At 40.9% G+C, this 14,599-nt stretch overlaps 1 long non-coding RNA gene across 2 annotated transcripts in view; it reads left to right on the top strand.

Moving 5' to 3' along the window:
- The window catches only part of LOC121076303, a 102,031-nt gene extending 87,764 nt beyond the window's left edge, over nucleotides 1–14,267 (top strand). The window contains exons 4-5 of one of the 2 annotated variants that reach the window (XR_005823449.1): nucleotides 12,890–12,948; nucleotides 13,624–14,267. This is a non-coding gene — a long non-coding RNA (uncharacterized LOC121076303). Of the gene's footprint in view, nucleotides 1–7,736; nucleotides 7,855–12,889; nucleotides 12,949–13,623 lie in introns of those variants that run through there. The other variant, XR_005823448.1, reaches the window with a different exon arrangement.
- The last annotated feature ends 332 nt before the right edge of the window (nucleotides 14,268–14,599 follow it).

The following is a 14,599-nucleotide window of genomic DNA, read 5'->3' as shown; positions in this document are numbered from 1 at the left end:
TGAAGAGTGACTAATTTCTGCTAACATCGCTGGGAGTTGCTTGTACGCAGCCAAGTGAAGTTTAAGACCCAAATAATTTGCAACAGCTTTTGTGAACATTAAAACAAAGAAGCCAACACTAAAAAGAAACAAAAGAAATGGGTGCAACAAGCAGGTTGCTCCTAGGCTTTATTTTCACAAGAACAGCTTCTTTGTTTTACGATTTGTACATGGCAGTAGGATGGAATAATATTTTCAGGCAAGCTGATGCTGTGTTATTAGCAGCAGGCCAGAGGTTTGGAGTTGGTTCCACTCCAGAAATTTTTAATACTGGATTGTAATTTAGTCCTAGATATAAAGACTGGCTGATTCGATGATTATGAAACTATTGACCTTAATGAACCTTGGAGTAGGTTTTTTGTACAAAAAATATGAAGAAGGAATTTTCTTTTTCATTCAGTTTGTTTTTTTTGTAATCCTGACCTTAAAAAAATCTTAATTCTGGGCACGCATTTTTTGCTGCCTCCAGTGGTCTGTTACAGCCTGGCTGCAAGAAGTTACCATTCCCTCCAGGCTGCCAGTTGAACTGCACTGGCACTGCCTCCTTCCTTCATTTCAGCCAAAGCAAATCCTCGCTCTGCAAAATGTGCAGACTTGAAGGGCTAGTGGTGGAAGGTAAGCACTGAAGAAGCTCATCTGGCTGATCAGAGTAAGTTGTTACCTCTTGCACCAGAAGTGGGAGCGTGTCCATGTCTAAGTGAACAAACCAGAGACAGGCTGAGGGGATATGTGATGCTCCCTCTGCCAGGCACAGGTAGTCCTGTTTTTCTTGGTCTCCTCCCTGCCATCACTTTATTTGAGTGGCAGCTGCTTGATATGCAGCAGTTGAAGTTGGGATTGCTACTCTCCAGTACCTGTGTGCTTTTAGTGAAATGGAGGAACTCAGACAAATGTTTAAAATCTCTGGTATTGCTAGATATCCTTTTGGCACAGTTTATATACTACAGCTTTAAATAGTATAGCTAGTAAAACATGCTCAGCTCTAATGGAGATGAGCACCCTTTGCTGGCTACAGTCTTTATGCTGAAGAGATCATTAGTATGTATGGGATTGCCCAAACTGGATAAATACAGCATGCTGCAGGTAGGCTGTGCTGTGTCCACACCCTGATCCCACGCAAGTCAAAACCAAGATGTACTTACTTTAATGGGAACAAATTCTGACCTTTGAGAAAGAAAAATATGGACAAACACAAAACTTTAAGGTATTCTTCAAAGAATGAGTATTGTGAAACATAACACTTACTGTGAATAACAGTAATAATAATCTGTCTTATATTCTATAACAAGTGGAACAGACCAATGCAAATACAATATTTCCATTGTCTCACATATCTGCTTTGTCTCAGACGCGTAAGAACTGCATCTGTCTGATAACCTGTCCTTTCCTAGTACAACAGAAACCATGTATGGTTTGGCTTCATTATTGCAGAAGAGAGTCTATCCACTGTACTGGTGCCACTAGCATAATTACTTGTATATCATGTTCCCATCATGAAAGATACAAGCAAAAGGGCTTTCTATTTCTACATTTCATTTTATAGAACTCTGCATCCTCTACCAGTCCAGTCAAGATTGTTGTAGTACATACTGTGGTTTAATCAGTGATTGAAATGTAAATAGATCACCTTTTCCCCTTGTGCTGTTGATGGTTATAGTGTGTCTTTGCAGAGTTTTAGCCCCTTAGAAGCCTATGAGCAGACTCTGTACAGAAAGTGAACCATTGCACTTTGGGGATGTGTCATTAGCAGTTTGAGTGTATGTCATAAAGTGTCTGTGAGGTCTGGAGGAGAAACCCCGTCACATGAGGGACTATAACCAATATTCCAGGCTTAATTTGTGAGTGTCTTGAAAACCACCTCAAATCTCCATATTCCAGTGTCCTCGCAGTCCCAGAGGACCCTATCTCCTCATACTGTTCTAAGATTTGTTATTCTCAGTATATCATCTCCTGTAGCAAAAAAGATCAGTGTTCAGATGGAGTCAACCAAAAGCATGCATTTACTAAGAATTCTCTCTTGTCTAAATTTTTGCTAATGAGACTGTTATTCAAGTGACTAAGGCAAAGTGGAGAGCCATGCCATTAAGAAATCTGCACGGCCTATTTAATATCATGTTTGATCAGTGCTTGTAAAATACAAACCATTTGGAACTCTATAGCTCTTCACTCACATACAGAGGTTCCAGACCAGTCCTGTAAAACAAAACATACCAATGGACTGCTGGCTAAAATGAGTAATTTTGAGAATTTCTTCACCCCCTATATCTTTCATGTACATTTTCAAATCTAGCTCCCCTGGAGGCAGGTTTGCAGCATCACTGTGGTTCTCCTTCTAGAAACTATGCATTATTAAAATAAAGGGATCCCTAAGTGACCCACTCCCACTCTTGGAATGCCCCATCACCCTGTCCCCTTCTCTCCCTCCCTGAGCAGATGTAGCTCATATATTTCTCATGCTGAATGTATTCAAATTGAAGACACCAATTTTCCAGGGCTCTTAGGCATTATCTCTGTTCTGAAAGGAGGCAGATCACATGTTTAAGCGGCAAAAGTTCAGCTATTTTCAGAGATGGCACCAAGTCCTACAGAGAGATGGATGTGAATGCAATCAGACAAAGAATAGGTATGTCAGTGAGATACGCTAGTGCTGGGCAAAGTTTCTGTCTGGCATCAACAATCTGTTTGTTGTCCCCCTCAGCATCTGGACTCAAGGAATGAATCTTGATTCATCTGGTAATTGGAAGACCCCCCTCTGATCAGGTTTTGAAAACCACAGTTTGGTAATAGCTGTGTGGGTAGATGAGAGGTTGGAGGTGCATTAAAATAAGATTTCCTGGGTGTTTTGATGTTTCATAACAAAAGCAGCAAGTGTAGCAACCCACATCAAACTTACACAGCCGAACCAATTAAAAACATCAGCAAGTCATCTGGGCACTAAAGTGCTTAAAGGTTAGTGAGGTGTATAATTTCCTCCTGGGCTTTAAGGACCACCACAAGTTGGAGGAAATTGGTCAACCTTCATAAACTAAAAATATTTTCTACATAACTGAGTTGGCATGGCAGCATGGAGCTGAAAGCAGAGGAGTAAGGAGCAGAAAGTGCCAATATTAATCTTTGTGGATTTATTTATTGCTTTGCTAGGCCAACGTGCACCCTTCGCATGAAAGTGGTATTAACTGGAGGAAGCATTCATCATCTCCTTTGTTTGACATAAGATACGAATCTGGTCTAAACTCTGCTTAAAGGAAACTATTTTTGAGGATTAAGTAAAACAACATGTTGGTTTTGTTTTCGTGAAGGCTGCAGTTATGGCCACAAATAGCTAAGTAGAATACCGTTTAATTGGTTTGTAACTGACAGCACATTATATTACCCTAGCTCCAAATCTGTGTCTCGGGCTACTCACTTCTGATTCAGCCACCAGCATCTAGCTTATGATGGCTATTCAAAGATCAGATAAAGTAGTTAGCATTACTGTATTTTTGAGTCTAAACTTTGTGATTATAGTTTTCCTGAGAGAGTAATATTTTCTATGTAAAGTGTACTTTACAATGTATTGGAATTTAACTACAAAGATATACACCTTCATAAGTACAGGCTATTAAAACAATTTACTAGTGTGTCAACAAGTACCGATATGTACATAAAAACAGAATAATTTGGTTTGTTTTAATGCACTGAGTCAATCCAGCAGTGCACTGTCAAGTGCTGTTGAGAATCACTTTGCACTAACAGGATGACATGACTGGAATCACATTCACTGCACATCTTAGTTCTGCTGAATGATCCAGAGTTGAAATGAATGACTGACACTTTGTGAATAAAAGAATAAAGCTAATGTGCCATTCACACTGCACGGAGGGTGAAAATTTACTCTCGTTATATTGGGTATTAAGATTCACTATGTTAGAGTTCATTAAAGTAGGTGGAGAATGGGACTCAGTAAATAATTAACAGTAAGTCATTTATCAGGGAAATTTTATTTTTTCCTCTGCTTGTAGAAAATCCATATTATTATGGCTGCCTCAGAAGTGTTTGCTATTCAAACCTACTTTATAAATAGCATTTTTTTTCAATTTTTAGCAGTTTGGATTGATTGTAATTTGTCTCTGAGGCTATCAAACACTTGTTAGTCGTGTAGCGTTGATTAGCTATAGTTTGTCATATAGGTACATGATTATCTTTCTCCGTCCTAGTTGGATGTGTTTACCTGCTTTTCCAGGGCAAACATCAGCATATAAACATGCAAATGTAAATTTGTTCTTCTCCAAAATCTCTTCAATGACACTTTGAAGGACATTGACCAGGAATGCTGGTGCCACGAAAATTAGGTTACTTGAATTTCTATGAAATGCAAACAAAAAATCTGATATACAAGTAAATCCATTTGAAATGCTGACAGCATTTGAAGAATATTTTTGCAGTATTCCAGTTTCTTTACCAGGTTGTATTGATGAATATTCAGATTAAAAAGAAATTAGGTAGACAAAGAAACCAAATAGCCATTGACAATAATTCTGACACGCAAGATATGCAACAGATAGCAAACATCTGCATTACAGTTTGCAGTGCTTTGCTACAAAAGGCATAGTTTGAATACAGGCACCATGATGGTATTTTTCACAAAATGTTTTGTGTGTTTATGGCTCCACTGAAGTAATTTTGCCATTAACAGCAGTGAGATCGGTATTTTACCCAATACAATTGACCATTGTCCTCTGGAATGGCCCAGCACACAGAGTTCTGCAGGCTTCCTCCTTCAAATGATAGGATCCCTCATGCCACATATTTAACTTTCTTCAAGTACTAAGTGCCAGTATCTGGTTTGAGATCAGTGGATTAAAAGCTTTACAGGAGTGCTTAGAATTATTATTATCTTAGTTATCACTATTTTTCAGAAGTATTTCCAAGGAGAGCAGAAATTTTGGGCCTCTAGATTGCAGGGTCAGACAGTGCTGAGTGCCTGACACTATAATAACAAGAGGATTCATTCAAATAGAAAGGGTGGTTGCCTCCTACTAGTTCTGATAGCACTCAGGTAGAGGAAGGATGTCTGAGGATGCCTGTGGAAAGAGATCCATCTCTAATCAAAAGCCATCCAAGAAGTCAGTACAATTAATTTCTCATTCACAGCTGACCTGACATTAGTAAAACAGCACGCACCTTATATGTAAAAATATATAAAGCTCTTTTTGAATGCCTCATCAGAGCAGAGTTCTTGTGTTGCCAAAGGTTATGCCTTACCTCTTTTATGTGACAAACATGCCTGCACACCTGGCAAGCAGCGAGCTGTGCTCTTAGGCAGAGGTGGATTGGGTTACAAGGAAGGCGGAGTGCCAGGAAATTCTCAGGAGGGACATCTGAATTATTTTTTAAGAAGAAAAGCTTCAAATGGAAAGTGTAACCCAATGCTTTCTAAATGCGGAGGCATGCTTAAAGAGCAGTGCTATTTGGTTTCTCTTTACTTTAGAGAAATTTCAATCCTCAGTAAATAACTCCTGCTTTTCAAGTACTGAACAAATGAAAATGACCTGATCAAAATTTCGACAAGATCCTGCTCACGGTGCACTTCCCAAGAGCAGGAGGGATGGGGAAAGAGCCAAACTTGCTAAAGCAAAGCAGGCTCAGCCTCTAGCAACAGAGATTACACGGAGCTAAATTCTGTCCCTGGGTCAGACCTGGTGGGGCTGGGGGAGCCGAGAGCAGAGCCTCACCTTCCCGGAGGAAGATCAGAGCCAAGTCGAATGCACTTTTCCCGTCCCAGAAACAGCTGCCTTTAGAATAAGAGTCTTTCTCGCTTTGAAGCCTAGGCTTGGCAAAAACAGACAAGGGGAGAAAACCAACAAAACAGAAACCTATTGGAAATTTTTAGAAGTCCTTAACGTGTGTGAAAAAGATCTTTCATGTTCTTGTGCGATTGTGATCTCTAGGCACAGGTGTGAGTGCAAACACATTCCCCTGCAGTGGAGGCTGTCAGCATGGCAGAGGAAGTAGAACTGCCCATGCTGATGAAATGCTCTTCTAAAATGCTGCTGGCTGGGACCTGTTCTTAGAGTATTTTTGCTTGAATATGATCAGGTCTGTGGTCAGAGAAGTAGCAGGGATGTGGTAGGGCTCATGCAGAGCTGCTCTTTCAACAAACAGTTGTCTTGGGGTTTCTTATTTTCTTGAAAATATCAGTCAAGCAAAAGCAATCCCAATCCAGCAACTCAGCCATGCCCGCTCCCTCTGAGGAGTCATTGGAGCAGAGACTCAAACCTGCAGCATGACACCAGAGGTGAATGTTCAAACTGCTGGACTGTAGAACCCATCTCTCATTAAGTTTAGTGAATATTTAGTTATTCCTACAAATTGGAACAGCTCAAGAATGACAAGAGAAATCCTCCTTTTGACTGACCATTTCATAGCAGTCACAACACACAGGTGGAATGTGAAAGTTCAGGTTTTGAATCCTTGCTTTAACCTATTCTGGGCAGACTTGGGTAGTCACAAGGCAAAAGATCCTAACCACGGAGCTTATTAGCTAATGCACTGACAGTCCTTTTCTCCCCTTTTATAGGAAAAAAAAATAGATGTAGTTCAGTAGAGGAACATTTGGAAGCTCCCAAGCATCCAATAGATAGAAAATCTTTACCCTCCGCTTGTTCTAGACAGGAGCACAAATACGTATTTATGCTAAGCACAAGTGCTTCATGTGCAGGTTGGTTAGGTCAAGTGTGAGGTCCCGTCTTGCAAAAGCCATACTCCTACATCTGGGATACACTCAGCCCTGTGCGGAAGGCTCAGAAAATGGCTTTCATACTATTTGTTTCATATTTAAAGCCAAAAAGGGGTTTAACCCTTTCACTGCAAGATCTTCCCCCCCATTCCCTGCCTCATTTTACCTCCTGTAGCAATTATTTTCATTATTTTATCTGCTATCACTGTTTAAGCAGAAAGTAGTTGGAGATTAAAACATGGAAAGAAGATGCAGAGGTATATAGCAGTGCTGCAGGGCTTACACAATCTAAACTTAGTCTGCATCCTCTTATGGCCCTTAGAGACTATTGAAAGAGGGCCAAAAGAAGTCCCATAAGAGCAAGGAACCTTTAGTGTATTCTTCAGATTTCCCCCACAGATAATTTGGAAGAAATACAGTGTACTTTTGTATGCCCCCAAAGTAAAATTACAACCAGCTGATAGAACGATCTCAGCAGCAGCTACAAGAGTCAACTCAGGCAGGGTTTTTTTTGCCAAATAACACAGATTGTTTATAATGAATATAAACAATTACACTGCTGACCAGATTCCCAATACACTTCCATCCACAGAATATACAAAATACTGCTCTGGCACTGTTTTCCCAAATATTTGCCATATATTGAGCATTTTCACTGAATGGAATACAGTGGAAATGCAGCAGAGGGAAATCCGCATCACACTGTTCCTATTCCTCAGCACTTTTTGTTCTGCACCTTTATTTTTGCCTTTCGTGTTATAACCATACATAAGCAAAATGCTTCTTGCTCTATCATGATCGCTCCCTAATTCTTTGATCCCATGTTTTTGTTGTCCTCTCATATAGTAAGTTTAACATTGAGGACAGACAAGAAGACAAGGGGAGATGTTGGGAGCAGATGATCATCACATTGCAGCTTCCTTGGCTGTATTGATAAGCCTTGCAGTTTTTCCCTGTACCTCTTTCTCTGTCACATCAGGCTGCAGATCTTGACAACCTGTAAACTGAAGATAGTTTAAAGAACGGCTTTCCACTGCAATGTCCACCCAAGTAGACTGAGCCTAGACACTGAGAAGCATTTATCTGAAACCAGAAAGTTAAGAGGTTTCTGGTGCGCTGTAAAATTTAAAGCCTCCTTTGGGACAGTATTGAGGGAACAGAAATATTCACAACAGACAGGAGAAGAATCTTGCAAAAGAAAACTTTCAAAGGTCTAGTGACGGAAATATATTATGTATAATATTAACACGAGTAATATACAAGAAAAGGTCCGTAAGTCATCATTTCAACGGGTCATGAACTTCAAACTGTGCATTCAGCTCAGCAATTTCATTAGAGCAGAATAACCTTATTTCCATATGAAGACCAGTCATGGTGCTAGTTCTGAAGTAACAAATTGTTCTTTTATTTCACAATTTATTAGTACTATCGCCAGATGGGAGGGTAAAAAAATAAATAAGTGAAACAAGGAAAGATGGCCTTTCCAATATTGCCTGTAGAGGGGAATCTGAAGAATGGTGAAGATGATGGCCAGTTCAGTGCAATATTCTGTTGCCATCAAAGGAATGTGGTTGGCTGACAGGAGAAGGAGACAAGTTGCGTTAGTTAGTACTGTTAGTAGTTATTAGTTATTACTTACACCCATCAGGTAATTTATACACCCCTTCAATGGACTCCATCTAGTATGCCTATGTCTTCCTTATACTGGGGAGCCCGTCACTGGACACAGCACTTCTGATGTGGTCTCAGCAGTAAAATACCTCTGTAAATAGGTATAGGCCTCACATATAGGCCCACAGATCTTAGATCTTACCTTTTTTTTTCTTTTTTTTCTTTTTTTTTCTTTTTTTTTTTTTCTGAGTAAGCTGCTCTTATCTCCAGAGTGTTTTTCTTGTAAGAAACAAGACTTAGTGTAGCACAGTTACCCAAGAGGTCAGCTTTTTCCTGTGATTTCTTCATACAACTTCCACCAAATTTACCACAAATGATGGGTGAGCTGTGGATTAAAGCTCTATCTGTCTTTCTAGAAAGCTGTATTTCTGAGGCAGCTCCATCATCTCACCGTTACCCCTCTCACTACCCACCTGCACCTGCCATCCCATTGGGGTCAGGCAGTCAACAACAGGCCCTGAATTTCTGACACCCGTCTCAGCTACACTCTTAACATTGAAGAGGTTTCCCTGTTTTCAGTTTTGTTGACTTCAGATCCAGTTGTGCATTTACTAAAGCTGATAACATTGACTTAATCAAAAGCAGGACTGGGCCTGTGATACTATGATTAAAGTTTCAGGTGAAGACACAGAGTCTCTTGAAACAATGAACTGTCATACAATATTGAGTGCCAGCCAGTCAGCCAAGTTGTTTTTTTGGGTTCCCTGCAAAATGCTGCATGGCCTTGGGGAGAGCAAACATGAAAACTAATGATAAAGTATGATGCATTAGAGTTCTGGCCTTGGAAATCTGCAGCTACTACAGCTGTGGGTGCCTTACGCTAACTACATCCTGTTTATAAACAGTCAGCACAAAAATGTCACTTTTCTGATTTGGAGCCGTTTGCTCTAGCCAAATATGTATTTCACGATAACAAAAATGTCTTAGCCAGTTAGAATTCATTTCTCTCCACCTCCAAATAAACAGTAATCAGCTCACCCATTGGTGGCAATTGTTCAGTTTGCATATGCTGCTCTGTCTCCCTCCTGCTATGAATATGCAGATCTCTCCATTCTCATTAGTTTCTGAAGGGCCTCTGCTCACCCTGCTTTCTGTTGCTGACATTTCTGAGCTGTTTGGGTAACAATACCACAGCTTATCACCCTCTGCTAAGACCAAGATAACTTTAAAATGTGTACAAAAGGAAAAGAACACCCCATGCCACAAAGCAAATAAAGCTGACTGTTGAATTTTGTGTCTTAGCAATGGATTTTTGATGCTAAGAAAGAGCACTAAGACACCTCTTAAAGATGGGCTGCTCTTATTTGTAAGCACTGGATCAGGCAGTAAGTTTGTCCCATGCCAATAAGCCTGGCAGAGCATGTTTGCAGGGTTGGGTCTGAATAAGGCACATTTTCAGAAACTAAGTTTATTCAATGTACATGCACAGGCTCGTGCTCTCAATATAATGGTCTGCCTTTACAGCACCGGCTGGTGCTATGCTTTCTGTGTTGATCTGCTTTATTTTTAATGAACGATAGTTGAGCAGACTGCATTAAGTTCCAAAGCTTAAGGTCCAAAAAATACATCTGTGTTATTAAGAAAAAACTGAATGAACAGCTCTTTGTAGGCTTGTATGAAGGCTGCATGACCAGGTTTGTGAAGGGTGTGTACATGCTGATCTTGCAGAGATTTGCATCTAAGCATAACCTCTCCCTCTCTCCATCTCTTCCTCTGCTAGTAGCCCTGGAGAAGTGGCTGTGAACCCACAATATTGTTCTGTGGTTTAAGATGTATCTGCTCTACTTCCCCAGTTACCAGTCCAGTGTCAGAAATTTCCCCACATTTCCTCAGCAGAGTGGTCTCCAAGTCTCCACCCCGATTTTCCTCTAGGCTGTCATGGATCCAATAGTAGGTTTAAATAGTTTAAGCAGGTGGCTGCCTGATTTTGCCTGCAGGGCACAGGGAAGAGAGACATGATCCATTCTGCCGGTAGAGTTACAGGGCAGGAACGGTTGGCAGAGGGGCAGTGAAAAGCAGCTGGGCCTGGTAATGAGCAAGAGCACACAGGAGGGGATGCGTATGCTCAGGGTGAGCACCTGGTCCTGCACCAGCACTGGTGCTGGCAGGCTCTGCCCAAGCAGAACCTCAGTGGCTGCCTGGGACAGGTTTGGAAGTCCTGTGGCATACCTCATCACAGGACTGGAAGCTCTGGTCTCAATCAGGAAAACTGCTCGGACCAGTAATACCTCCAGTCTACATCAGTGGGCCTTAAATGTGTTTGAGGCTTAGTCATGTGCAAATGGAAGGGAACGTGTCCAGGGAATTTAGCTAAGCCGCAGGACTTTGCACAGAAGCAGCTACCAAACGCTCACATGATCTGCTCCATCCACTCCGTGGTGGGACGCAGTGTCTGACAAGCAGGTGGTAAAAAACAGCTTGAGGAAACTGCCGCATCTGCTTTGCTAAATGAGCATGTGTCTGAGCCCTGAATCCATCTTTCAATCAAGCCTTTAATAGGAAAATGTAATCCTGAAAATGATATTTCTGAATAGGACCCAGTAAGAAATAGATGGAAACACAGGCATGGTTTAGAGTGAAATCAAAACAAGAAATCAGTCAGAGTGCTGTAAAAAAAAAAAAAAGTCACATAGTACTGAAAGCAAACATAATTGCACCAGTCAATCATGAATCTAAATTGAAGCTTGAAATTGGCCAATCCCCTGTCTAGTTTCACTTGCAAGGTTGAGTCTAGCTTGAACTAGCTAGAAAATCAACAGGAAACCAAGGACAAGTCATGGGAAGACATGGATCCAGTATTTACATTGCCATTCCTTTCACTGAGCTATGACAAGAGAGAGACTAGGAAAAAAAAATGTAAAATACAATCTCACCTTGCTATTTCCCTTTCAAGATTGATGAGTAAAAAGAACAATTAGCCAGAAATGTTTTTAAAACTTGCCAACTGCATTATTTGACAAATACATTCATAAATCTTGTATCTAATTACAAACTGGGTGAACTCTGAAAAGTACCTCATCATTTTAAAAGAACTTGAAAATCCCATTTTGTCCATTGATGAGTCACCTCTGCCCATCAGCACTGAACTAGCACAAGCAAGACAGAGACATTTTTATCCTCTGCATCATAGTAAGTGCGTTTCAGGAGTGATGTGGGACACTTAGACTGTGCTGAACTTGAGCAAAGGCAAAAAAGGCATGCGTGTGTTTTGAGACAGTGGCTGCACACATAGTTGTATGTGTGTATGAATTAGTTGTATGAATTACAGTTGTATGTAGAGAGCAGTTGTATATTCTCTACATCTGTGTGAGCTCCCGCTGGTTTCTCTGCAAGGATTCTCCTGCACGTGGGGAGCTGTGGGGGCCCATGGGCACAGAGAAGGCTGAATCTCCTCTCAGTAAACCCCAGCCATCCAACTGGGAAAAGACCTGCTTAGTTCTTTAGACACCCAGAAAAAGGAATTATCATAGGTCATACTTCACACTCTTACACCTGCTTTAGACTTAAGTAGTCAGGTAGCTCACACAGACAGCTCATGCGAAGACCCTGTGTCAGCATCCAGCAACCCGAGTGTGCCATGCTCTGAAGGGAGCCCCCTTCCTCCACCCCCCAGGTGGCACTGGCTGAGGTGGAGAAACTCAATGCCCTCTCAGTCACCTCCCTCGCTCTTGCTGTAGGCCCTGACAACTGTTGAATTTGTTAAAAGTGGGAAGAACTTTAAAATTCATATTTACTTAACTGCTTTGTTAACAAAAGGGTGTTTGTCCTGCATAGTTAATTCACAGTGGCGTTTGTACACGGTAGTCTCATCTGGCAACTGTTTTTTCCCTCACATACTGCTCATGACTGTGCATTATCATTTAATTAGGCTGAAATTAAACAGATCCAATCCAATTCTCCAAGGTTATAGACTCATATCTGTGTGCTGGACTGTACTAACTGGTCACTTTGCATTGCCAGGGGATGTAAACTGTGTGCTTGGTTTGGTACCTACACAGCATATACAACCCTGAACTGCACGCTACTCCAGGAGTCCCTAAGCTGTGGCCAAAGCTAGTTTCACCATGTGCTTCTCCAAGAGAGAAGTTAAGTTCTCCGTTCCATGCTGTCTAGAATAAATTCAGTCATGATACACCTCTGAATCCAGTCTGCTGATGGTGTTCCTGTTATCCATTATCAGTAACCTGGTTATCCTTTTGTGCTTTTTTGCCATGTACTCAGTGATGTTTGCAGGTGAGCTGCCTGGAAACGTGTTGTGTTGGTGAGGCAGAAACAGTTCACAGAGATGCACTGTTAAAGATTTGGCTCTAGGACAAATGGGTTAAAGGGGGAAAAACATTTAAGTGAAATATCCAAAAGCATTGCTTTTGGTGCAGAGTTGAGTGGGAACCAGATACTAAGCCTCAGAAGTTGCTGCAAAACAGAGGTACTGCTTGCTGGATCGTTTTCTCCATTTCACAGGCTGAGAGTGTTGGGTCTCAGCTGAAAAAGGAACCTAAGGCTTCCGATCTTTAATCAAGGTACATACTCTTTCTTGCTTTCTCCTGAGCATTGTTCCGGCTCATCTCTTAATTCACAAGAAGCTATACCATATATTAATAGACAAGTTGGCCTTGGAATTTATTTTGCAGATTTTGTTATTGCCTCATAAACACAGAGCTCCCTTAAATTGTCATCAAAATACATGACCATAAAATTACTAAACCAATAAAAGAAAAAACCTAGAGCACTGCTGCACCAAATTTTGCTTCAAGTATTATGCTGCTCTTCTGTGAAATTCACTGTACTTGCAGGGTTCTAGTAGCATTGCCATATTCTTTCATTGATATGTGTAGTCCAAAAGAAGCAATCACACTTTCAGTAAAAGATTATTTAATTTCCATGGGACTGTGGGCTCCAATCTAGTAGGACCATCTTAACTCTTCCTATATGCAGCCAGCACTAAGTGCTGTTTTTCACTACTTTGCACCTTAGATAGACATTTATGCCTGACTAAACTAGCTGTAATTTATATCTATGTAAAACAGGGCTCTTGGTTTGGAAGCGCTTTCCACAGGTGTAAATGACAAGTGCAAGCCAGCAGCAAATCCAGCCCAGGAGATCCAGTTAGCCCATCTGAGGGAGGAGGGGAAATGAGACATTGATTATTGTGAACTGTACGGGGTGGATGCTAAAGGCAGTGTGACATTTTGCAGGAGAGGAAAGATTCCGTTTTGCTGAGCCACGGTGCCTCGGTTCCCACTTGGGTGTGCCCCACGCAGCGCGAGCAGGGAGCCCTGCGCATGCTGCAGGCAGGAGCATCTCCACGAGGCGTTCTGCACCTCGCTGTGTGAAGGCTTTGGGAACCTCACAGATATGCAGACACAAACGATGTTATGACATGAGCGCCATACTTCTCAGTAAATAAACTGTTGGAAAATGGCAGTACCAAATTAAATGGCAATAAAGCTTTTGTTGTTTCAATTTTATGCAGGTTTTAAGGCAGAATCTGTGATGAACTGCATTGTGCATGCTTGCACCAAAATAAAGAGGGAAGCATGGCATATAAATATGTTTAGCACTAGACCAGTATTTTTTTCAAATTCTAACTCACTAAGAGTTTTACAGAAATTTGATTATAATTTTACTGCATTGAAGATTCTTTTGCATCTGTTTCACGGACATCCACCTTTTAAATTTTATTTAATTTGTATTGATTTTTCCTGCACTTTCATAAGCAGACATCACACATCTGAGCACACAGAGAAATGATTACTTAAGTGATGATTTAAAAATAATGGATGTACATTAGCACATGAATGATTAATTCCTCTTTGTGAGTACAAGCATCCAGGCTATGGCTGAGTAAAATATTGATGGTACAGAGGAAATGAGCTGTTTCTTAATTTAGTTTTGTTCTGGTAATGTGTAACTAATGTTGTTTCCTTCTAGCAGTATGCATTTAGTGACCCTTTTAAATTTTAATACCTAGTGATAGCTGAACTAATAGCTTCATGGGACATATAAGAGGGGATTTTGAAAAGATGCAGATATAGTTTACATGCATTAATTTGAAACTCTTTGTAACACATGTAATACAAATAGGTACTACAAAAGAACCTGGACAGTCTACCCACAAGCTGGCATTTCCCTGAAAAGATGAGGTACCAGACACACTGGAAGGTGGAGATT

The sequence above is a fragment of the Cygnus olor genome, chromosome 11 (genome assembly GCF_009769625.2).
Source record: "Cygnus olor isolate bCygOlo1 chromosome 11, bCygOlo1.pri.v2, whole genome shotgun sequence".
Classification (NCBI taxonomy): Eukaryota; Metazoa; Chordata; class Aves; order Anseriformes; family Anatidae; genus Cygnus; species Cygnus olor.
The sequence above is the reverse complement of the archived record's forward strand: the minus strand, read 5'-3'. Positions and strand labels throughout refer to the sequence as shown.